The sequence below is a fragment of the Carassius auratus genome, chromosome 34 (assembly GCF_003368295.1).
Source record: "Carassius auratus strain Wakin chromosome 34, ASM336829v1, whole genome shotgun sequence".
Lineage (NCBI taxonomy): Eukaryota > Metazoa > Chordata > Actinopteri > Cypriniformes > Cyprinidae > Carassius > Carassius auratus.
The window spans coordinates 161998-184084 of record NC_039276.1 but is presented as its reverse complement, the minus strand read 5'-3'; the positions used below and the strand labels follow the sequence as shown (position 1 = coordinate 184084).

General features: G+C 37.8%; 1 pseudogene; it reads left to right on the top strand.

The window, feature by feature from the left end:
* Positions 1–22087, top strand: part of LOC113052869 (ceramide kinase-like protein) — a 50870-nt pseudogene that overhangs the window by 7227 nt on the left and 21556 nt on the right.

Here is a 22087-nt window from a genome sequence, read left to right as displayed (position 1 = left end):
CTCCGTGTTATATGACCTCGTGTGTTACCAGACGTGTCATATTGATTTGGCCCTTTGCAGCCCCTTTAGACCAATGACCCTGAACATATGGCCCTTCTTATTTGTGAACTTGTGTGCCCTGCAGCAGAGGCACCAGCAGCCAAAAAATTTCATTCCCCTCCTCTATCCCCAACTTTGAGTTTTGGTAATACTCTCAAATCCCTTTTAGATCACACAAAAGAGGTATGGTGTCTTGTACGAGAAATCTACATATCACGTCTATACATCTTGAAGGTGCGTTTTGTCTTTTTGATTACTGCGATGTGGAATCTTTCAGATTATATACTGTATGAACTTGTGAGTGTGTGTATATGCCATAGGTAATCACCAATCACACGATCACATGATTACCTGTGCCATACAAAGGGATAGTTTTCCATCATTTACTCACCCTTGTGGTGTTCAAAACCCATATTATGTTCCTTGTTTTGTTTATTTATTTATATAGCACAGTTTAATATAACTCACGTTGCCCAAAGTGCTTCACAGTCACAAGCTTAAAAAATACAATAAATAAAACACAAGAAAATAACAGAGATAGACATATCCACCTCACATAAATAAACACAAACATTAACCCATTAAAAAAAAAAAAAAAACTCTCCATTTGAATTTAAAAGATGTTGTTTTAACGCAGCTTTGAACATGGGTAAGGATTTGGCAGATCGAATAGAATGAGGGAGGTTATTCCACTAATTATCACCACTATTGTTTATATTTTGTCCTGGGAGTGCAAAGCAGACGTTGATTTTCTGATCTCAAGGATCTAGAGGGGGTGTAGACTTTCACTAAACCGGACAAATACACAGGAGCTAGATTGTGCAAGGCCTTAAAGACAAGTACGAGGATCTTATAAATAATTCTTAGTCGTACTGTCAGCCACTTTAATAAAATTAATAATGGAGTCAAAGATTCATATTTCTTTGCCGACTCGATAATTTTTGCTGCAGCCTTTAGTTTTTTTGTTTTTCGAACATCAGCTCCATAATGAATGGAATTCCAATAATCCATTCGAGAAAAGATAATGGATGTAATTGCTCTCTCAAAATCTGGAATAGATAGAAATGGTTTAGTCAGATGTAGATTAAAAAAAAACAAGGCTCCCCACAGTGTTAATTTGTCTGTCCAACTTTAAATCACTATCAAGAACAAATCCCAAATTTTTAATCCCAGAGATTTAACAAAACCAGTCAAAGAAGTTGCATTCAAGCGCTGCAGCACATCATGCTTTTTAGGGCCAAACACAATAACATCGGTTTTATTTTCGTTAAACTTAAAAAAAATTGGTAACACAGATTGCCAATCATCCAATCACATGGCAGCATCTGGAAGTGGTGAAGTTGAAGTTCAAATCGAGCATCAGAATTGGAAAGAAAGAAGATTTAAGTGACTCCAAATGTGCCTTGTTGATGTCAGAGGTCAGAGGAGAATAGGCAGACTGGTTAGAGATGATATAAAGTCAACAGTAACTCAAATAACCACTCGTTACAACCAAGGTATGGGGTAAAACCTCCTCTGAACACACAACACGTCGAACCCTGAAGCAGATGGGCTACAGCAGCAGAAGACCGCACCGGGTGCTGCTCCTCTCAGAACAGGAAACAGAGGCTACAATTCGCACAGTCTCACCAAAATTGGACAATAGAAGATTGGAAAAACGTTGCCTGGTCTGATGAGTCTTGATTTCTGCTGCGACATTCAGATGGTAGGGTCAGAATTTGCCGTAAAGAACATGAAAGCATGGACCCATTCTCAACGGTTCAGGCTGGTGGTGGTGGTGTAATGGTGTGTGGAATATTTTCTCGGCACACTTTGGGTCCATTAGCACCAATTGAGCATTGTTTAAATACCACAGCCTACCTGAGTACTTTTGCTGACCATGTCCATCCCTTTGTGACTACAGTGTACCCATCTTCTGTTGGCTACTTCCAGCAGGATAATGCACCATGTCACAAAGCTCAAATCATCTCAGACTGGTGTCTTGAACATTACAATGAGGTCACTTTACTCAAATGGACTCCACAGTCACCAGATCTCAATCCAATAGAGCAGCTTTGGGATGTGGATGAACAGGAGATTCACATCATGGATGTGCAGCTGACAAATCTGCAACAACCGCGTGATGCTATCATGTCAATATGGTCCAAAATCTCTGAGGAATGTTGTATCTATGCCAAATTAAGGCAGTTCTGAAGGCAAAAGGGGGTCCAACCATACGTGGCCGGTGTGTGTGTCTAATAAATATATGTATATATAATTATATATTTATTAAACAGTCTTACTTGGATCATGGTAATTGAGTAACCACCTTCACATGATGCATACTGTACATAATTGGAATATGATCAGTGACTTTTACTGCACAACACTTAAGTAGAACAAGTAGTTCTTTGTTATTTATATTTCTTTCTAGCATAATTTAATCTTAAATCAGCATTCTAATACTTGTGTTAGCTTTGTAATTGCATCAGCAAAGCCACGTCAAGAGAATAATTTTGCTCCTAATTTTAATGTAGCTGTTAAAGTTGCATCAGTATTTACTTAAAAATAGATTAGCAAGTGTGGAGCTATAAAGTGGCTGAAATACAATAGAGATATAAAAAAAAGTTTGTGTAAGCAAAAATTTGTGGCCTTCCAAAAATAGAGAGAGTACAATATTAGCAAAAAGTAAAGTTTAAATAGTGTGGCCTGTTTCTGAGCACATCAGCAGGAAACACCAGTCAGACTGGTGCTTTAAAATGTGTATCAACTCAATCTACATTGCTTCTGCTTAGCGGGCGACTCATTTAAACTCAATTTTCATGCTCTTAATTCACTAATTAGTCACTTATTAGGTCCTATTACCAAAAAACAAAACAAACAAACAAATAAAAACAAACTCAGAGACCAGACCAACCTGACTAGTGCACATGCTGACAATTGTTGCCTGAAAAGGGAAGTTGTACAGCAGAGTTTGTAGTCTCTCTATTAAAAGGGTGAACGTGCAAAAACTGCACACAATTAACATCAAGCAGATAAGTCCTTTCTCTAATCCTGTTTACGGCTGGCATCAGGCAGATGTGCCAAGATTCATCTGGACAAGGCATCGGCTTACTGTAATGTAGCAGAGGAGAAGGCCCCCTTTTTCCTCTTCCCAGTCCCTTCAGGACCCTGTCTCACACCCTTGGAGGAAGCTTCCTTTGCAAGGCCGCTAACACGGGCCACTTTGTCATTTTCCCCAGCTCCCTGAAAGCTCTGGCGGGAGAGATTATCTCCTGTTCCCACTAATTCAATTGAATCAGGGTTTCTGTAAAGTGACCACAATGAAATGAAGCTTTGGAGTTAAATAAATAGAGTGTTGGAGGTATAGAGAGGTTGGAGCAGAAGCCTGAGTAGGAACAGATGGCGGCGGGTGTCCTGCGCAGTAATGTGAGAGGGTAGTTAATGTTCTGAAACGCAGAGGTGCGGCTTGGGGTGCTCCTAATGAAGAAAGGCTTTCACACGAGGAGAGAAACTGTCATTTAGAGAGGAAGCTATAGAACTCGGTTCATCTTGAGGCTCGGCGACAGATTTCAGTGTGGTTTAATTGGAGTTTGCCTGCGGGGGGTCAGGAGAGAACAGGAAGCTCGCAGTGCAGCTCTGTTAAAAGTCTGAATTCTCAACCATTAAAACTTGATATTTTTGTTTGTTTTGGTTCTCGTAGAGGACAGTACATCACAAAAATGTGACTGTACTAACAGAATGATCATTATATTGTTGCAAAGATGACATTTTAAACATACGTTGCACAATGAAAGTAAAATAATTCTGATATTGTTTTGGACCCCACTGATCTTGTTCTTGAATGGGCAAAAACAGTTCAAAAGTTTAGTTAAGTCAGTAAGATTAGGAAGAAATGAATACTTTAATTTATCAAAAGTGACAGTAAAGACTTTTACATAGTTTAAAATCCTACTTCAGATAAATGCTGTAACTTTCTATGCATCAGAGAATTCTGAAAACATACATCAGTTTCTGAAAAAAATATTAAGCAGCACAACTGTTTTCAACACTAACAATAATAAATAATATTTATAGAGCACCAAATTAGCATATTCTCATAAGCTCATGTGACGCTGAAGTCTGAAGACACATCATCGCAAGAATAAATACATTTTTTTAAATATTAAAATATTATTTTTAAAAACTGTATTTCAAATTTACAAACTATTATTTATTTTTTTTGCAGGTGGCTGAACTATCCCTTTCAGGGGCGGATCTACCGGGGTGGCATAGGGTGGCAAATGCCACCCTAAAAGAAAGCCTTGCCATCCCAGTTGGCAGCAACGAATTAAAGGTTATGGGCAAAAATGTGAAAAATTTACAAGCTCGAATCTTTCGTGATTCATGTTCCTGCTCTGAACTCCAAACTGATTCAAATGATTTGCGATCCCCAAACTGACTCAAATGCTTCACGAACCCACTTTGAACTCCCGAACTGACTCAAATGATTCGCGAAGCCGCTACGAACTCCCGAACTGATTCAAATGATTCGTGACCCCGCTCCGAACTCCCGAACTGATTCAAATGATTTGCGATCCCCAAACTGACTCAAATGATTCGCGAACCCGCTTTGAACTCCCGAACTGACTCAAATGATTCGCGATCCCGCTCCGAACTCTCGAATTGATTCAAATGATCCGCGAAGCCGCTCCGAACTCTCGAACTGATTCAAATGATTCGCGATCCCCATAACTGTCTCAAATGATTCGCGATCCCACTACGAACTCCCGAACTGATTCAAATGAGTCGCGATCCTCAAACTGACTCAAATGATTCGCGAACTCTCTTTGAACTCCCGAACTGACTCAAATGATTCGCGAACCCGCTCAGAACTCCCGAACTGATTCAAATGGTTTGCGATCCCCTAACTGACTCAAATGATTCACGAATCCGCTTTGAACTCCCGAACTGACTCAAATGATTCGAAATCCCGCTCCGAACTCCCAAACTGACTCAAATGATTCGCGATCCCCATAACTGACTCAAATGATTCGCGATCCCGCTTTGAACTCCCGAACTGACTCAAATGATTCGCGAACCCGCTCCGAACTCCCGAACTGATTCAAATGATTCGAAATCCCCAAACTGACTCAAATGATTCACGAATCCGCTTTGAACTCCCGAACTGACTCAAATGATTCGCGAACCCCAAACTCTAATAATTTACAAAGTATTAATATACTGTAATATTTTGTTGTTGTTGTTGGAATAAAAACAGACCTAAGACATCAATAGCCTTTAAAATGGCTTAAAATGCATTATATAAAAAAAGAATGACGCAATAATGATTGGTTAATAATAACACTGTTAAAATACATAATGTAGGCATATATAAAATAAACAATTTATGTACATGTTATTACAAATGCCATGTGATTGCTGCTGTTACACTTACAGGACAATCAAATCCTTGTTTAGGCTACTGACCAAACATTTCATTCAAAAATTCACTTAATCTTTCAGTTTTGGCCACCTTTTTGCTATAGATGACACAGACTTTATAATTTCTTCAACAAAAAACATGCATATCACAACCCTTACAAAAATAAACCATGGTTTTATCATAGTAAAACTGTATGATTTCTGAAAGCTTGAGACTATAAAATAAATTAGAGTCATAATAAAGTTATAGCCACAGGTAAATGTCGAGAGCTACAATTGTGATTTGTAAATAATACAATTTATTCATTTAGTTTTTTATTTGATTAAAGTTATTTTTTCACCCCATAGTAGTTTTTTTTTTCCCATCATCATATTTGAGGAAGGGGGGCACAACAATAAATCCTGCTTACGGGAACCCTTAAGGTGTTGTTATACACGTCTCTGGGAATGTGTGCTCTACTACACACACACACACACACTGAAGCACGCGTGGTGTTTTCAGCTCTTCACTATATTGGCGCATGATGTAGGCTACACATGTGCAAGTCAGTGCGCTATGAGAAGATTTCAACATTTCATTTGATAAAACTATTGTCATTAATTCGTATCGTATACACAGACTGATAGAAACGGCAATGTCTTTACAACAACCTGTCAAAATAAAATTCCGGTATAACTTGAAGAAATTCAAACAGAAATATAGTACTATTGCAAAGAAGAGTATGCTATACTTCAAGTAGGACTATTAGCTAATAATAATAGTTAATTAAAAAACACAGAAACTCTGGTTACAACCCACCAAAATAAAAGTTTGGTCTAACTCAAAGAAATTATGTAAGAAATTGCTTAGTAAAATATACGTAAAAAAGATATACTAAAACATTATTTTAAAGGAATATCACACAAGGTTTCATGGAAGTTTTCATTTAAGCTTGCCAAAACAATAACACCATATTTTTCAAAAACAATTTCTAAAAGTACCTTTGTATTTGTGCCTATAATGTTTATTTATTTATTATTATTGTCAGCTAATAAAGCTATGCTTCAGGGACCATATTCATATAACATCTAAGGCTAAATGTAGCTCTTGACTGGTTGAGTTAGATGATGATGAACACTAAACAGTAAAAAATCAGTTGAGTCTCCCCTGCTGAAAAATGTCATTGGCTGTTAAAATCTTGTGTTTCTTATAATAAATTGACATATTGATAACACTGAACCTTTTATAATGCTCTTAATTACATGTTGATGCATACTGCATGCATTAGTGAGTGTGGTGGTGCTTATGGGGTATGGTCACTTATTCTTTATATGAACTGTTTCAAATGCAAGACATTGATTGCATGAGATTACGTTTGTAAATGGCAGCCTGTGTCCTTTTGTAGTGTGCACATATATTTATCATCAAACTGTGATAACTGTTACTAAATTCAGTATATATACGTCTGCCATATGTTGCCACCCCTCAAAAATTCCTGCCCCCTTCTCGCCACCCCATCAATATTTTTCTAGATCCACCCCTGATCCCTTTTAATCCATTTATTTCGTGCTGAAGTCAACGAAGTCAACATAAAGAGCCAAACATAAATAAGGTGTCATATTTTTAGTAATTCATTTTTACTTGTTGTTTTGAGATAAAAATTGCTCCCTGGCACTTATGAAAACTAGATGCAAACCCACTGACTGTGAATACAGTAAGTAGGCTACAGAAAAGTTATGAACCTCAATTCACACTTGCATTATTATATTACAATGTTAAGTTTAACCAGGCCTTTAAGGTAGCCTGACTACGTCAGACTTCCCACTTCCGCTCAATTTCATTTCGCGTCTACGAAGCAAAGTGAAGTAGCAGCGTCTGGTATTACCAGGCTACCTTTAAGGGTCAAGTAGTGTGGAAAATTATTAAAACAAAATAATAAATTATGTTTTGGCATTTAAACACATAACATTAAGACCCATTACAAGTGATCCGGAAGGAAAAAATGTATAATTTGACTTTTAAATGTCTCTTGTGTGTTTGCTTTAGCTGACCATGATGTGTAGAAGCAGGAAGAGTATGTGGAGCTTAAGGATGTGTTTGCTGTGAAGGTAAAGCGGTGGCGCTCTGTGGGGCAGCAGACGGGTGGAACTCTGCTGGGCATCACACTCTTCCAGTGCAAGAAGAAAGGGCTCAAACTCAAGGAACATGCCATCCACATCAATAACCTCAGTGCAGACCACTGTGAGATTTGGTTCAAAAGCCTCAAAGAAATCCTCAGCAGTATGTGCACACGCCAAAGCAGCTCAACATCTATCATACACTGTCACAAATCAAACATTAGGCATTTTAGAATTATTTTTTATCAGTGCTTTAGTTAATTTTATGATGTGCAAACATTAACCTGGTCAACATTTGCTTCACTTTATATTTTATTGTGTTTGCTGACATTTATTGAATGAAGATTGCCCAACCCAGTAATGAATTGGATACAATTATTCTGTTCCTAAACCTAGTGAGTGTAGCATTTTAAGTGTGCTCTTGATGCAAGTCTACCTCAAGAGGTATGCAGCATTAATAATGCTGTCTTCTAAAATACTTTTTATGCCGAATTCTGTGGCAGAATTTATCCTTTACAGTGAAGGAAATCTCATAATGCACTGATGCGAAACAAATATAATAAGAATGATGGAGAAAGTGAGGGAACTACTTACTCTACAACAACTTTAATAAATCTCATTTAAATATGAACCATCTAACAAAAATTTGAACCATTTTACCCCAATATTTTTTTTTTTTTTTTTTTAGCAATGTTGACTATAGCTCAAAATGAAATCGATCAAGTGACAATAAAGACAGTTCTAACAAAAAATAAATAAATAAATAAAAAATACAGCTAAAGGAAATAACAGCTTAACTGTTTTTTCAAATCAGCATATTAGAATTATTTCTGAAGGATCATGTGACACAGAACTGACTGGAGTAATGGCTGCTGAAAAAATTAATGTTAGCATCACAGGAATTAATTCATTCTAAAATATATTAAAGTAGAAGACAATTATTTTCATTGCAATAATATTTCACAATTTTACCATTTAATGTGTCTTACTGGGATCAAATACATGCAGCCATGGTGAGCATAACAAGTTTTGTCAAAAACATAAAAAAAATCTCACGAGACAAATGTTTGAACATTTTTAAATGGATTAGAGTACTGCTTATTAGTTTAGCAACATGTGAACACCAAACTCAAATCAAGTTAGTCCTTTCAATGAGGAGAGCTATTTGTATAACCCATTGATCAGCCTATGTAGAACATTAGATTGGTTCAGTAGGTTTTGGAAAAGAGCCTTTCTATCATAATTAAATGATTTCTCAAGTATGCATCTGACCTACAAATATGATGTAAAAATAATGTGCAAGGTGTGTCAGTTACATCCTGACTACACAAAAAAGTTATGAATAAACTCCACAGACTGTATTATAAGATAGTCTCATTGAGAGAGCCAAGGGGCACCATCACTTTTGTGTGATGACCGTATCATTGTGTGGTGTGCCTTAAGGGGGAGTCGGAGGGGGTCTTGAAAGAGGTGGGGTAGGACCTGCTGGATCAGATACTAGAGGAACAGGTTGGTCCTACGGCCTCCCTGGAGTTTGTAATTATCTGTGCTCCTCTCCCAAGCGTTCACTGCCAAGACGGGCCAGCGGCCTGCCTAGTGCTTCGCTGTGCTACACGGGAGACAGGTGTCCTTCCAAATGCGTCAGAACTCTGGGGAAAGGATGCAAGGAGGAGATTTAATATTTGGGGATTCAGTAAAAGCCTGTCTGAGACTCTAACAAGGACCAACAAAAAGATTTAGTATAAACTTCCTTCGTCAGCTGATTGAGCATTGAGCATTTAGATGCTGCCTTTGTGAAATGAGCATGTGTAATCTCTGCTAATCCCGGTCTGCAGACAAAGCAGCGCTGCACATTATCACTGATTTAATCTAGCATCACAATTAGGCTGGAAGTTCAATTTCAGAAATCCTTCTTTGCCCGCTGTCTGTCCCACATAAATACTACCATACAAGTAGTAGGCTATATTTAAAACCGGATTGGATGTGAGATATGAGTTTGGGACTAGAAAATGGTGTGGGGCAAATCTCTGGACCGTGTTTTTGTCCAATGAGGGCCTGGTCATAATGCTGTATTAATGCCAGCTAATCCTTGGAATTTCAGTTACAGCACTGAATAAGAGGTGATGTAACAGCAGCAGTGCTCAGGAGGTGCATTACTCGCTGGGAATTAGGGAGGGGATTGTCCAGGCCTCACAACTTTATGCTGTCAATCCCCTCCCCCACCTCGCTGAACCCTTGCTTAGACTTCGGCCATGTAACTTCTTAGCACAAAAGTGTTTCTGAGCTGTAGGCCTTTAAAGATTTAAATGCTGGCTTTTTTGTGGGTAATTGTGAGTGAGGGCTGCATGTACTTTGGGCAGAACATGAATTAATTATCATAATTAAAGAATATGCCTTGAGGGAGCCCAGAGGAGAGAGGACATGCTTATTTAGTTCTGCGAGGAGAAAAATTATTACACAAAAATGAGATTCATTGTGGTGTTTTACAGTGGAAGTTTGTTAAGACATTTCAAAACCATTAAAATACAGTGTTTTAAAATGTATAGAGCCTGTAGACTTAAACTGTATATGTGTTTACATAAAATTAGAATCCTTTATGAATGGAAAACATAGTCATTTTCCTCTCATAGGAATTGTGTCCACCTACAAAAATAACCACACGTTACACAGCATAAATTACTTCTTAATTAGATTAATTTTCAGTGAAAATATATAAAACTTAATTCTAAAAATGACATAAATTATTTTTTAGACTTAGTTTGAATCTTGATAAGTGTATTTTCAGTGTTTTTTGTTTTGTTTTGTTTTGTTTTTTGCTAGTTTGTAACTTTTGTCAAATCTTCCTGAAAAACACTTTATATCACAATACTTAATATCTTATGCAGTGTACTTTGGATGTAAATGTAAAGAGTTTTAGATATTTCAACTGGAAGATTAGATCAGGATTATGATTTTTTTTTTTTTTTTTTGCAGTGCAGATAAAATAATAAACAGGATTTTACAGAATAATTCATTTACAGCTGATGTAATTTCAGCGATACTAACCAAACAAAATTACAAAAGCAATTAAAAAATAAACAAACACTTGCATTAACAATTTTTTCCCCCTAACCTAAGGAATGTAATTTCACATATGTTTCAAATATAATTTGAGTTAAAAATATATTTTTTAAGTAAGATCTGATGATTGAAATAAGCAACATTTTGAGATTTTATACAGTGTAAATAAAAGATTAACCATTTGGGGTCATGATGAATCTATATTTTAGTACAGTACATCCTCTCTCCTATAGATGTAATAAACCAACATTGATAAGGGCCCATGTCTTTCCTTCTCCAGGTTCTGATGAGCAGCAGAGCAGCTGTCATGTGCTACATATTTATACCATCACAAACTCATACAGTTGTTAATAAAGCATGGCTTTTTATTTGGTCCTTGTGGAAATGTTCACCCCATCCCCTGCATCTCATGCACATGCTCTAACACACACATAGATGCATGTTTTTTTCATAGCTGGATTATCTGTTATTTTATTAGCAGTTAAGGGAGTGCATTCTGGATTTTAGGGGTGCTCACCTGTTACAGTGGTCTTTCCCAGGGAGGCGGCACAATGGAGGGACACTCAGCACAAAAGGTGAACGGTCCAAAAAAGCAGCCCCAGACCCTCAGTCCACGGTTTGATTTTATTCAAGGTGAGCTCTGAATGCCGTCTGCAGCATCGCCCATGTTTTTCTGACTAGCCATGTGATGTGTGCTGACACATGAGGTGTGTCCGCTCAGATGACAGATTAAACCCCTGCGGTCAGAGAGTGAGCAGTCGGGCCAGGCCACAGACCAAACGTGGGGAGACGGCCGGCAACAATAGTAGCACCTGTAATACAGTCTACTTGGGTCAAACATAGTCGTTGAGTTGAACTGGAATAGACTCCTTGTGTCCTTAAACCCTCTTTTGAAAGATTAATCTTGGCAGGTCAATCAGAGCCCGGGAAGCCCTCCGCGCTCCGCTCCGGACACATAATGTGCTTTTGGTGCTCTTGTCAAAGCCCATGGTCACACTCCTGCGTCAAGCTGGACTTTATTGTTGTAGACCTAAAGGGAGGAGAAAAGACAAACAGAGAGGGGAGAGAACTCAAGGGTCAAGCACTGGGTCCATCTCATTCCTCCAAAGGCTTTTGTGACCTATCTGAATTCATATGTGCATTTGGCATAAAGCACAAGAGTTGCTATTGTGTGCCGTGCATTAAATCGCTTTAAGTTGTTTAACAAGATAATAGGGAAAGCAAAATCTCCCTTGGAACGCGATTTTAAAAGTACATTCAGAATTTGAAGGACGCTGGGCCTTTGGCCGAGCTTGCGTGGGATTTACATGAGCTGATGTACAAAAGCTCGATAGCCGAGTGGATAATGTTACACATTAACAGGTTTTCCATTAAGTCAACCTCTGCGTATCCATGGTGACTCTTTCCCCTTGGCTCCTTGGAAACGGATCAATCTGTGTATCTTATTGACTGGAGCGCTCTTACTTCAGTTGATGTTTTCTGGTCAACCCAAACTCTGTTTATATGCTGGTGAGAGTTGCTTGCTTTGATCCTGTTTCACATTAAAGACAATAAATAAATAAATAAAGTTAACGTTTTAGTTCAAAGGAATAAGTCTGCCATCATTTAATCACCTTCATCACATTGAAAACTCGTATGATTCTAATTAGCGATAAAAAAAAATCATAAATCATGATTTTAAATTGAATAATAAAACTAAAGTGTATAATATCTGCACTGCCAAACAGAATGACTTCAGAAAACAAGATGCTAATGGACGGCAAAAAAACCCCCTATCTTTAGTGAGTATGTATGTCCTATTTTACACTAACAATATTTAAAATTGGTAATATCTTAAATATAATTATATTTTGTCTTACTGGTGAACCCCTCCCCCCTTACGGTTTTAGTTTGATTATAAATAAAACAATTTTACACTTATACAAGTCACAAGCAATGAAAATAGGTATTAATGTATTTTGGTGCATTTCCTCTCAGTCAAATTCAACTTATTATAAAGATTTTACTTGCATAACAATTCAATTTAAAGTCTAATTTACTGACTATATAGACTATATTTTTGAAGTAATTTTCCTTTTTGCAGTGAAAACGTAAGATTGCTCAGAAACTGTTAGATCTGTTTATACAGGTTCTTGTACCATTGTACCTTTGGGGTTACAGCAACTTATCACTTGGGAAGTAACCTTAAAGAGAGAACTTTGTATTTTATCTACCACTAAAAGGTGTATATTCATAGTAGTAATGTGCCCTTAAGGTACTACAATGGACCTTTTGGGGGTACAAAGGTTTCCCTTTTAGGGTACTGCCCCAGTGACAAGCTGTTGTAACCCTAAAGGTACAATTTTTGCACTGACATTTTGGTAGAATTTATTTTACAGTCCTGTTCCACATGTACATACTATCTACTTATAATAGCAATTACAACAACTGAGTATTAACTAGGTACTAACCCTTAACCTACACTTCACCTAACCCTAATTTATCCATGTACTGTAAAATAAAGTGTAAACAAAACTTTTGTTAACATTTTAGTTTAGGTCTCCTTGTTACATATGTTACATGTACTTACTATTATAATAACAATTAATTATGCATAATTACATTAAAGTAACCCTAAGCCAAACCCAAATCTTAACCCTAACCATATAGTAATTAATATTACTCAGTACTTATATGTATAATTAGACTGTAACAAGGACACCTTAAAATAAAGTATAACCAATTTCTTTTTTCTTTTTTGAGAGTGTAAAAATCAAATCAAATCTTGAGGTGCCTAAAGATTCCCATCCATAAAAGCCACCGTGTATCTTGGGCTCTGTTGGGACGTCTCAGGGTGGACAGATGCTCCTGTGGGCTCTGCTGTAGGTAGGACTGCAGTATCACTTTCACAAGTGCTTCTTGTGGATTTTTTTCTGCGTATTCCCAGTGGATCTTCCCTATTTCTTTGTCTGTCACACCCGCCCCGAGATAGACGTGTGTGCAGACATAATGGATGCACCTAACACATGGTGCTGTTTTTCCCCCTCTCTGGCCAACATTAGGAATAGTGCTATTGTCCACACCAAAAACTAGCTGTATTTGGAAAAATATACATGTGCTTCCCACGCTTTAACATGGAATAATTAATAGAATGCATTACATGTTTAATTTTATTCTCAGAGCATCTCTGTTCGTCTCATTATATGGCGCCTGTGTCAATTAATTGTTCCAATGAAAGCAAGTGCATTGATTTGAAGCCCAAACCTCCACCGCAGTTCCCCACCTCGTCTAGTGGTTGGAGCAGCTCCTGCCTGGTGATGCTTCTGCTGGAGGGGACAAATCTGGAGAGGGCTGGGTCTCCCCCACTGCTAATGCGCGCTAATGCCAGTCCCTGACACCATGCCAGATGCTCCGCTCTTGGCAGAGGATCTAAGGAAATGTCGAAGCACTCGTCCCCCGTATGGAGATCCCACAGCCGGTGGGAAAGCGGGACAGGAGAGTGACACTCTTTTTCTCTCTCCCATTGCATCTCCTGTATGGCCTCAAGATCTCTTACCTCCCCTCGGGCCTGCCGGAACCAGCTCCTCTCCGATCCTGACCTTTCCCACTGCAAGGCCCGAGTCTGGGCTTATCCGTTGGAGGGCTGACTCCCCTCGCCAGTCAGCCAGCCAGGGATTTCAGGGCAAAAATAAGACATCTGTTCTTGAGGATTAGCAAATATTTTGTGCACCCCAGAAAGCCCGTTTGGGTATTGGGGACTCAGCGAGTGGAACGGTTTATGGGTTTTATGGGTTACTTAAGTGCAGTTTGATGGCTGTGTTATGTACCTTGCGACTCTCTTGTCCTCTATGTGCCTTTTTAAGTGGGCTTGGCCAAATCAACATACTGTTATTGTCTAAAAATGAAAACTTTAATTTTCAGAATCCCTAACTGAATTTCTCGACGACATTAAGACTTTTCTTATTAGATGTTTTATCCATATCTGGTGGATTTCATAAATCCAGCAGACACCTATTGTTGTCTTTCTATCCCTCTTCATGATCCATCTTCAAATTACCTTCGAACTATCCATCTATCTATTTATGAAAAGCCTACACATCTTAAAGTTTGACTTTATACATTTTTCAGTTAAAATCAGTAATGAATTTGTTTATTTTAATTCTACTTCCTTACATTTAAAACCTAGGGATTTATTTGGAATTTAAAAGCATTCTCATTCTGAATTCTACACGGCACATAACCCAGAAACAGGGTGAATTCACGGTCACACAAATAACACTACACTGTAATTTGAAGCATCGATGCCTTGCAATCAAACCATGACTGGACCGCATGGTCAATCCACTCATTAGCACAGTGGGCGAGTGTTTACGGGCAGTCCCGGGGCTTTGTTTGTCTCTGAAATCAATGTGTAACCTGACTCTGCTCTCAGGTAATTTACCCGATTATGGGAAAAGTGCTCCCCTGTGCCAAATCATCTTCTCCACAGGGAGACCCTCAGCCACACCATTCAGATGCTCCTTACCTTTCCCATCAGCACCCTCTGTGCCCTGAGACGGGGGCTGGACAGAGACAGATGTAGCTACTGTGTTGGGTGACATTAGCCGGTCTTGATAGCCCTCAGGGGTAAAACAGCCTTAAGCCTCTGAGTCATAAGGTGACTGCATCGCTGCAGAACGTGCTGACCTCATGGAATGTCCACAGGTGGCAGAGACACATGTCTGAAATGTGGACGTCACTACAAAGCTATTGAGAGGACAAACAGAACCAACTTGCTCACATGAAAGGTACAATACATGTGGGTGATTGTCGACAAAAACACGCCCAGGTCATTTACACTCATTGGATTTCATTGGATGGTACCCTAAGGTATAAAAGATAAATGGTACATATTAGTACCTCATTTACCCATACCCTAAGACTATATATTAGTACATAAAATTTACAAATCAGATATGTATGTACCATATAGGGGTATATGTGCTACAATTATGTAACTTTTCAGCTTTTGTAATTTTTTATTTTTTTTGTAAGATTGAATTTAAATGATATATAATTTATATATATATTCTGCACAACAAATGCAACCATTAAAAAAAGTATATTTATTATAAATATTACATAATTGCACTGAATTTATATTACATTTCATAATATTACTTTAAAAAAAAAATGTATGTGGCCTGGACATGTTCCAAACAGGTTTTGTGAAATTTGCCCATTTAAGAGAAAAATTACCTAAAACAGACTACAGAAGTGATTAACGTCAATAAGGTTTAATTAACGTGTGAATGCAGGTTGTCTGAAGTCTTTTTCAAGCTGCTAATCACAGTGGCCTTTTGCGGGAACACAAACAGGACTCATGGAGGTGAAACCTGAGTGTGGCCCCTTCATCTGGATTGTCTTTCAGCGAGCTCCTGGGAGCCACCATGCATCACTCGCACAAACATGGGATTATGTGCCATAGTAACGGTATCATGCATGCTGACGGGCTACACCCCCACTCTCCCTTCTGTGGTGTTTAGATTTATCCTGAACTCCAGCTCAGATATGATCATTTAAACAACAGAAATATAGTTTCCCGTTTCAGTGTAATGAATTAATCAGAGATGAGGGCTCTGTTCTAATATCTTATGAATTGTCTTGCTGTCTACTGTGTATATAGAGAGCTAGAACCTCATAAGTAACTGATTTGGAACATTCTAACATTCTGACAAGTTTGGTCAAGTTAGCTAGACATGTTTCTAAGCTAAAAAACAAACAAACATATACAATAAACTGAGTACATAACTGAAGTCAAGCACCAGTACTATTCTTGCAAAAGAGAACTACTAGAATGAATGAATAAATAAATAAATGTTTTTGTGACGATGCAAACTTTAGTTTAGGTATTTCTGTACTTTTTTCATACTTTAAAATAAAAATAAACCATTTTCATATTTAAAAATAAAATATAAATAAAACAATTTTCTTAAAAAAAAACTTTTTATAATAAATATAAATGATAAATGAATAAATAATTAAAGCTAAGCTTTTTCAAAATAAAATAAAAAATAAAAACAAAACTTTTTTTTTTTTTTTTGCAACGTTCATGTTAGCATTTATTTACAATAAGCATCTCTCTCTCTCTTTTTTTTTTTTTTTTTTTTTTTTTGGTCAGCAGTCTTTTTTTACGGAGTTCACTGCAGTGCATTCTGGGATTGCCCTCATACAAATCATGCACCATAGAAGACAGTATAGTTATGCTACCTACCTTTAAACATGGCCATTGCCATGTAATTATGATATAATGCTATCCATATAGGTAGTATACAAGGTTTTGGAACAGAGAGTCTCTTGGGAAAATCAGAGACTAAAAGGAGACTCTATAAATAGCAAGTTTTTGTGTGGATATTGTGAACTATCTTTATGAAATTGTGATGCAAATGTGCCCCCTGAATCTGATTCAATAGACGCTCATTGTTTTTATGTGTTGTGTGGTAGGCCCGAAGCCCCCTTGGTAAGGACGAGGGTTACTGAGCCTCCTGAGCCACATTCACAGCTATAACAGCAGCGGTGGTCCCGCCCCCCTGCACCTGCCCACATAGATCAGCATCCTCACGCTGAGCGAGACTCGCAACCTTCTTTCAAGATCCCAAATCCCCCTCATCCTCCCCACCTCACATCCTTCATCTACTTTCGTGCACGTTTTGTGTCTTTGAACTGTGACCTTGGGCACCCCCTTGAACTCATGCACTGTGATGTCAGCAGGGAGTACGGTGGAGGGCAAGCCGAGGGTATCGGCTCGTTAGCAGGTCGAGGGTCGAGAGCTTCAGGGGCCGGATTAGAGTAAATGAGGGAGATGATGGAGGAAGGAACGAGAGCATTGAGCTTCACCTCCGCATCCTTCATTCTCAAGCACTCCAGGAAGGCCAGGAGAGAATGCAGTTCCCTAATTTCTGCTAATTATGATCCACCATTACTAAATACTGGGTTCTCTCTGCAAAGAAGGGAAAACAGAAAATAGTAAATCAAATATTGATGGCAAGTCCTGGAAAAAAAAATATTACAGTTTCCACATAAATATTAAGCAGCACAGCTTTTTAGTACATTGATATTAATAAGAAATGTTTATTGAGCTTCAAGTCAGCAGAATCATTTTTGAAGGATCATGTGACATTGACGACTGGAGTGATGTAAAAATTCAGCTTTGCATCACAGGAATAAATTATGTTTTAAAATATACGAAAATACAAAAGTTATTCTTGCAAATGCAGGAAATAAACCCTATAAAAAATAAATCAAATAAAACAATAATAATAATAATAATAATTAACCTAACCCTAACCCATACCTAACATTTTACAATGTATCTATTTATTTTGTTACACTTTATTTTAAGGCGTCCTTGCGTAATTATACATATAAGTACTGAGTTATGTTAATTACTATATGGTTAGGGTAAGGATTTGGTTTGGCTTAGGGTAACTTGCATGTAATTATGCATAATTCATTCTTACTATAATAGTAAGTGCATGTAACATGTAACAAAGAGATCTTAAAATAAATTATCACCTATTTATTGATTTATTTATTACAAATCAGGACATCCCTAAAGGAGGTTTTGGTCAATTTTGACAGATTTAGCTCAATTCTGGGTATAAATTTGTACCCGTATAATATTCACATATAATGCATTGCCCACGCCACTTTTTAGTTATTGGTGTCACTCATCTCCCACCACAAAAACGTGAACAGAGAGAGACCGAGAGCCTACATGGCACATGTATTGAAGCCTTCTCCTCATTCTTGGCAGACGTTCAGCCGCTGTAAACAACAGACACTGATCTGACCTTTTCAGTCGGTGGAGACTGAACTCACGCTGTGTGAGAGCCGTTCTGCAGCAAGGGTGGCAGACAAAAGCTGAACTCACCACAAGAAATCGTTATTATGTAGGACAGGGGCTTTGGCTCACATTAACAGATGTGCACTTCTCTAAACTGGATGAGTATCAAGCACTTAAATGAATGCCCATGGGATTCATGACACAAGGGGATTGATGTATCCTCCCGCTCTTTGTTGTTTTCTTTGCTCTATAGGTTTTAAGAACCGTCCCAAGGCTCTCAAAGTCTTCATGAACCCCATCAGCCACAAGAAAGAGGCATACCAGATCTACCTGGATGAAGTTGCCCCGTTCTTCAAGCTCACCGACATAGAAGCTGATGTGACCAGTAAGTCTCATGCATCCGTACTGTACAAGATAACAATTGGTTACATAAGTAGGTTTTCGTCTCAGGTTCAGCTTGAAATCTTCACGCACAGGTGACTGCCGCCCCCTCAGGCCTCACTCGAGGTCAAAGTGCATTAGCGTCTGCCCTCAGGGTTTGTTCACTCATAGGATTCATTCCTCGTGCTCAGCAATTCCCTATATACTAACAAGCTGGTGCTTTACGCCATTAGGCATTGGCAGTGGATCATAGGAAATCAATATTTTAGTGTGAGGAATGTCAAGGTCCCTGTGTTAATGCATCATTTGAATACACACTCAAATAGGAAATTAATCATGTTTACCATTTTAATTGCCATCTCTCCATGCAATTTACTAAAAACTAACATTTAGAGGAATACTAAATATATTACTAGATTTGACTAATAATACAATATATCAAAATATCTTTTTTTTTTTCTCGAAGAATTCTCGAAACGCAATAAACTTACTTGAGAAGCAACACTGCATAAATTATCAAAGCTTGTTTTCTTAGATTCATAGTGTTTGAATTTAAATGCATTTCCTCTTACTCCACTGGAAGATTTATTTCTTTATATCTTTATTTTAACGTTTGTTTTTATCTCGTTCATAGTTAAAAGAAGTGGATAAAAAGTGGCAGTGCTGTAAGACAAAGTATACTTGTATTACTGATGCATGCTCTGAAAACATGTATTTAATATGCAGTGATGCTTTTCAATAAACTTATCTGATTAAAAAAATGATTTTTAGATAATTAAACTAGAAAATTGGACACAAATAGGATTAAATAGGATTTTATTTTGTAAAACAAAATAGGATAAGTGTAGAATATTAAGAGTGGGCCATCAAATAACCACCTAGCAACCACTCAGAACACCCTGGCTACCACGTAGCATCTATTCTCAGCCTCAGATGACATGCCCACGGACAGTTGGCTAAAGTGGAAACACTTTGGTAGTTTTGAAGTCGCCATCGGATTGGCTGAACTATACAGGATTTCCAGGAGATGTATGTGTTGCATTCTTTAACGTTCCACCTGGAAACAATTATTCTGTGAATCCAAACCCCCTCATGTTAGAAAAAAGCGGTTGTTTTTACACCTGTGACAATGAGTGCTTATCAGGATCAACTAAATGCTCTTCAAAGTCAGGTTGATTTTGAATGGCTGTCAATTTTCTGCTGGAAAAAAACTATTGTGAAAGTGTTACCAGTGATATTGTTCCTCTGTGTTGTTGGGTCCTGTCCCAAATGGCGTTCTTCATGTGCACTTACCGTACAGACTTATTGTACAGGGCCTTATAGTTAGAGGTTTGTGGTGGGGACTTTCCTATTCTAAAAGAATTATAACTTTATAGTGATCTTTATCATCCTTGGTGTGAACAGCCCTTAATTTGCAAGAATCTTATTCATATGTTTTTGTATTTTTTTGTCTGCTTACGCCCCACTGATACATTTAAGGGTGGCCTGGACCATCATGCTTAATATGTTTTAAAAATGATAAGTTTCTGTACAAATAGACAAAATCAGCACTTTGTAAAATAGTGACGTTTTCTCATGAGACTTGGTGGAGTTTATCCATAAAAAAATTTGGTGTTGGCTTGTCTTTTCAATTGGGCTGATCAAAGTACAGCTAGGTGCTAACAACTCCGAAAACTACCAGAAAAATTCTGGAACTCATTAAATGTATACTGTCTACCAAGTGCATGCATGTAAACGCGATGCTTGTAAAAATGCAAAAACGATCTGATTACGCCACACCAACAGTCGGGTTTAGGAGTGGACATTTGTGCTTTTTTTCTAAATATTGTTTGCTCCCATCACATTTTACAAATTCAGGCAAAATCACCACCTTATCAAATAAGTTTTTTCATGATTGGGTAGAGTTTTTTGCTTTTTTATTGCTTTTAAATTTGGGTTGCCAAGGCTCAAACAGCAGAGAATGTTAGCAACTTAAATGTATAAGGTCCACTAGTGCATGCATGTAATGTGATGCTTATGAATATGGTAAGATTTAGGTTTAGGGTAGAACCTACTTTTTTTTTCTAAACACATCATATGTTCCTGTACAAATCACATTGTATGAATTCAAATGAAATCAACACCTTATGAGTTAAACAAATGATCTTGCTTTATTAAATTTGCTGACATGATAAAATAGACTGATAAAATTTATACCATCTACATTAGTGAATTTTTTTTTTTTTTTTTTTTTTTAAATTTTGGTTGCTGTAGCTCAAACAGTAGAGTATGGTGCTAGCAAAAACATTCTCATAAAATGCATGAACTGATGCATATCAAATGCATTCAGATGTGATGCTTATGAATATGCAAAAATGTTTGCACAACCAAGCTCTCCTTTTTCTTTTATTCCTACATCACTCAATAACTATCTGCAGTGCGCTTGTGGTTTTGTATGTGTGTGTGTTCTCATAAAGTAGCAGCTGTAAAACACTGCTGTGGATCATTCTAAATGCATCTCACACACATAATGAAAGGAGAAGTGTATCCTCCGTCAGTAACCTGACCCAAGGGGAGGGACTGCACCCATCTGTTCGAACACCGTGTGGGACTACACCCTCTCCTCCCCTTTACCCACCTCCTCACATACACAGACAGCACCCCATACTATATACGCATAGACATCCATGCACTACTGCACACACACCCGAATACGCACCAGGCGCCCCCTGCTTTTGGGAAGGGGACTCCACAACCTGTGCTCCAATGAATGTGACTACCTGATTCCAGAAGCTATTTGAACAGTAATAGAATCCGATTCCTGATGATGTGCTCCCGAGGGCAGAGGCTGAGAGCTCGAGGTGGAGCCATTAAATAACATTTTACCTAATAGAAATTAAATATCTCATTCTGCCTCTCCGAACACAGAGCTTTGAGAATATACATGATTGAATTTGCTCTATAGACTCTGTGAGAGATGAACAGGCAATATTAGCCAACTGTTGTGTTTGAGAGAAGCAATTACAGTGTGTAATTCACAGCTATTTACTGATAACCAAAGCTTGTACATGGAAATCTCATCTTTGACACTTATATAGTTATATAAGAGTCTAATTGGGCATTTTATGTGCTTAGACCAATTTTAAATCGAAGTTAGATTTTTTTTACTAAAATGAATGATATTTCACAGCTCAGGCCAGAATGTGGCTCAGTAAGTGAGATGTGAAAAAGGGTTGGGGTCTTGTTTGGCAAGGTCAGAGCTGATTTTTTTTTTTACATTCTATTTATTAAAGAATATCTATCTATCTATCTATCTATCTATCT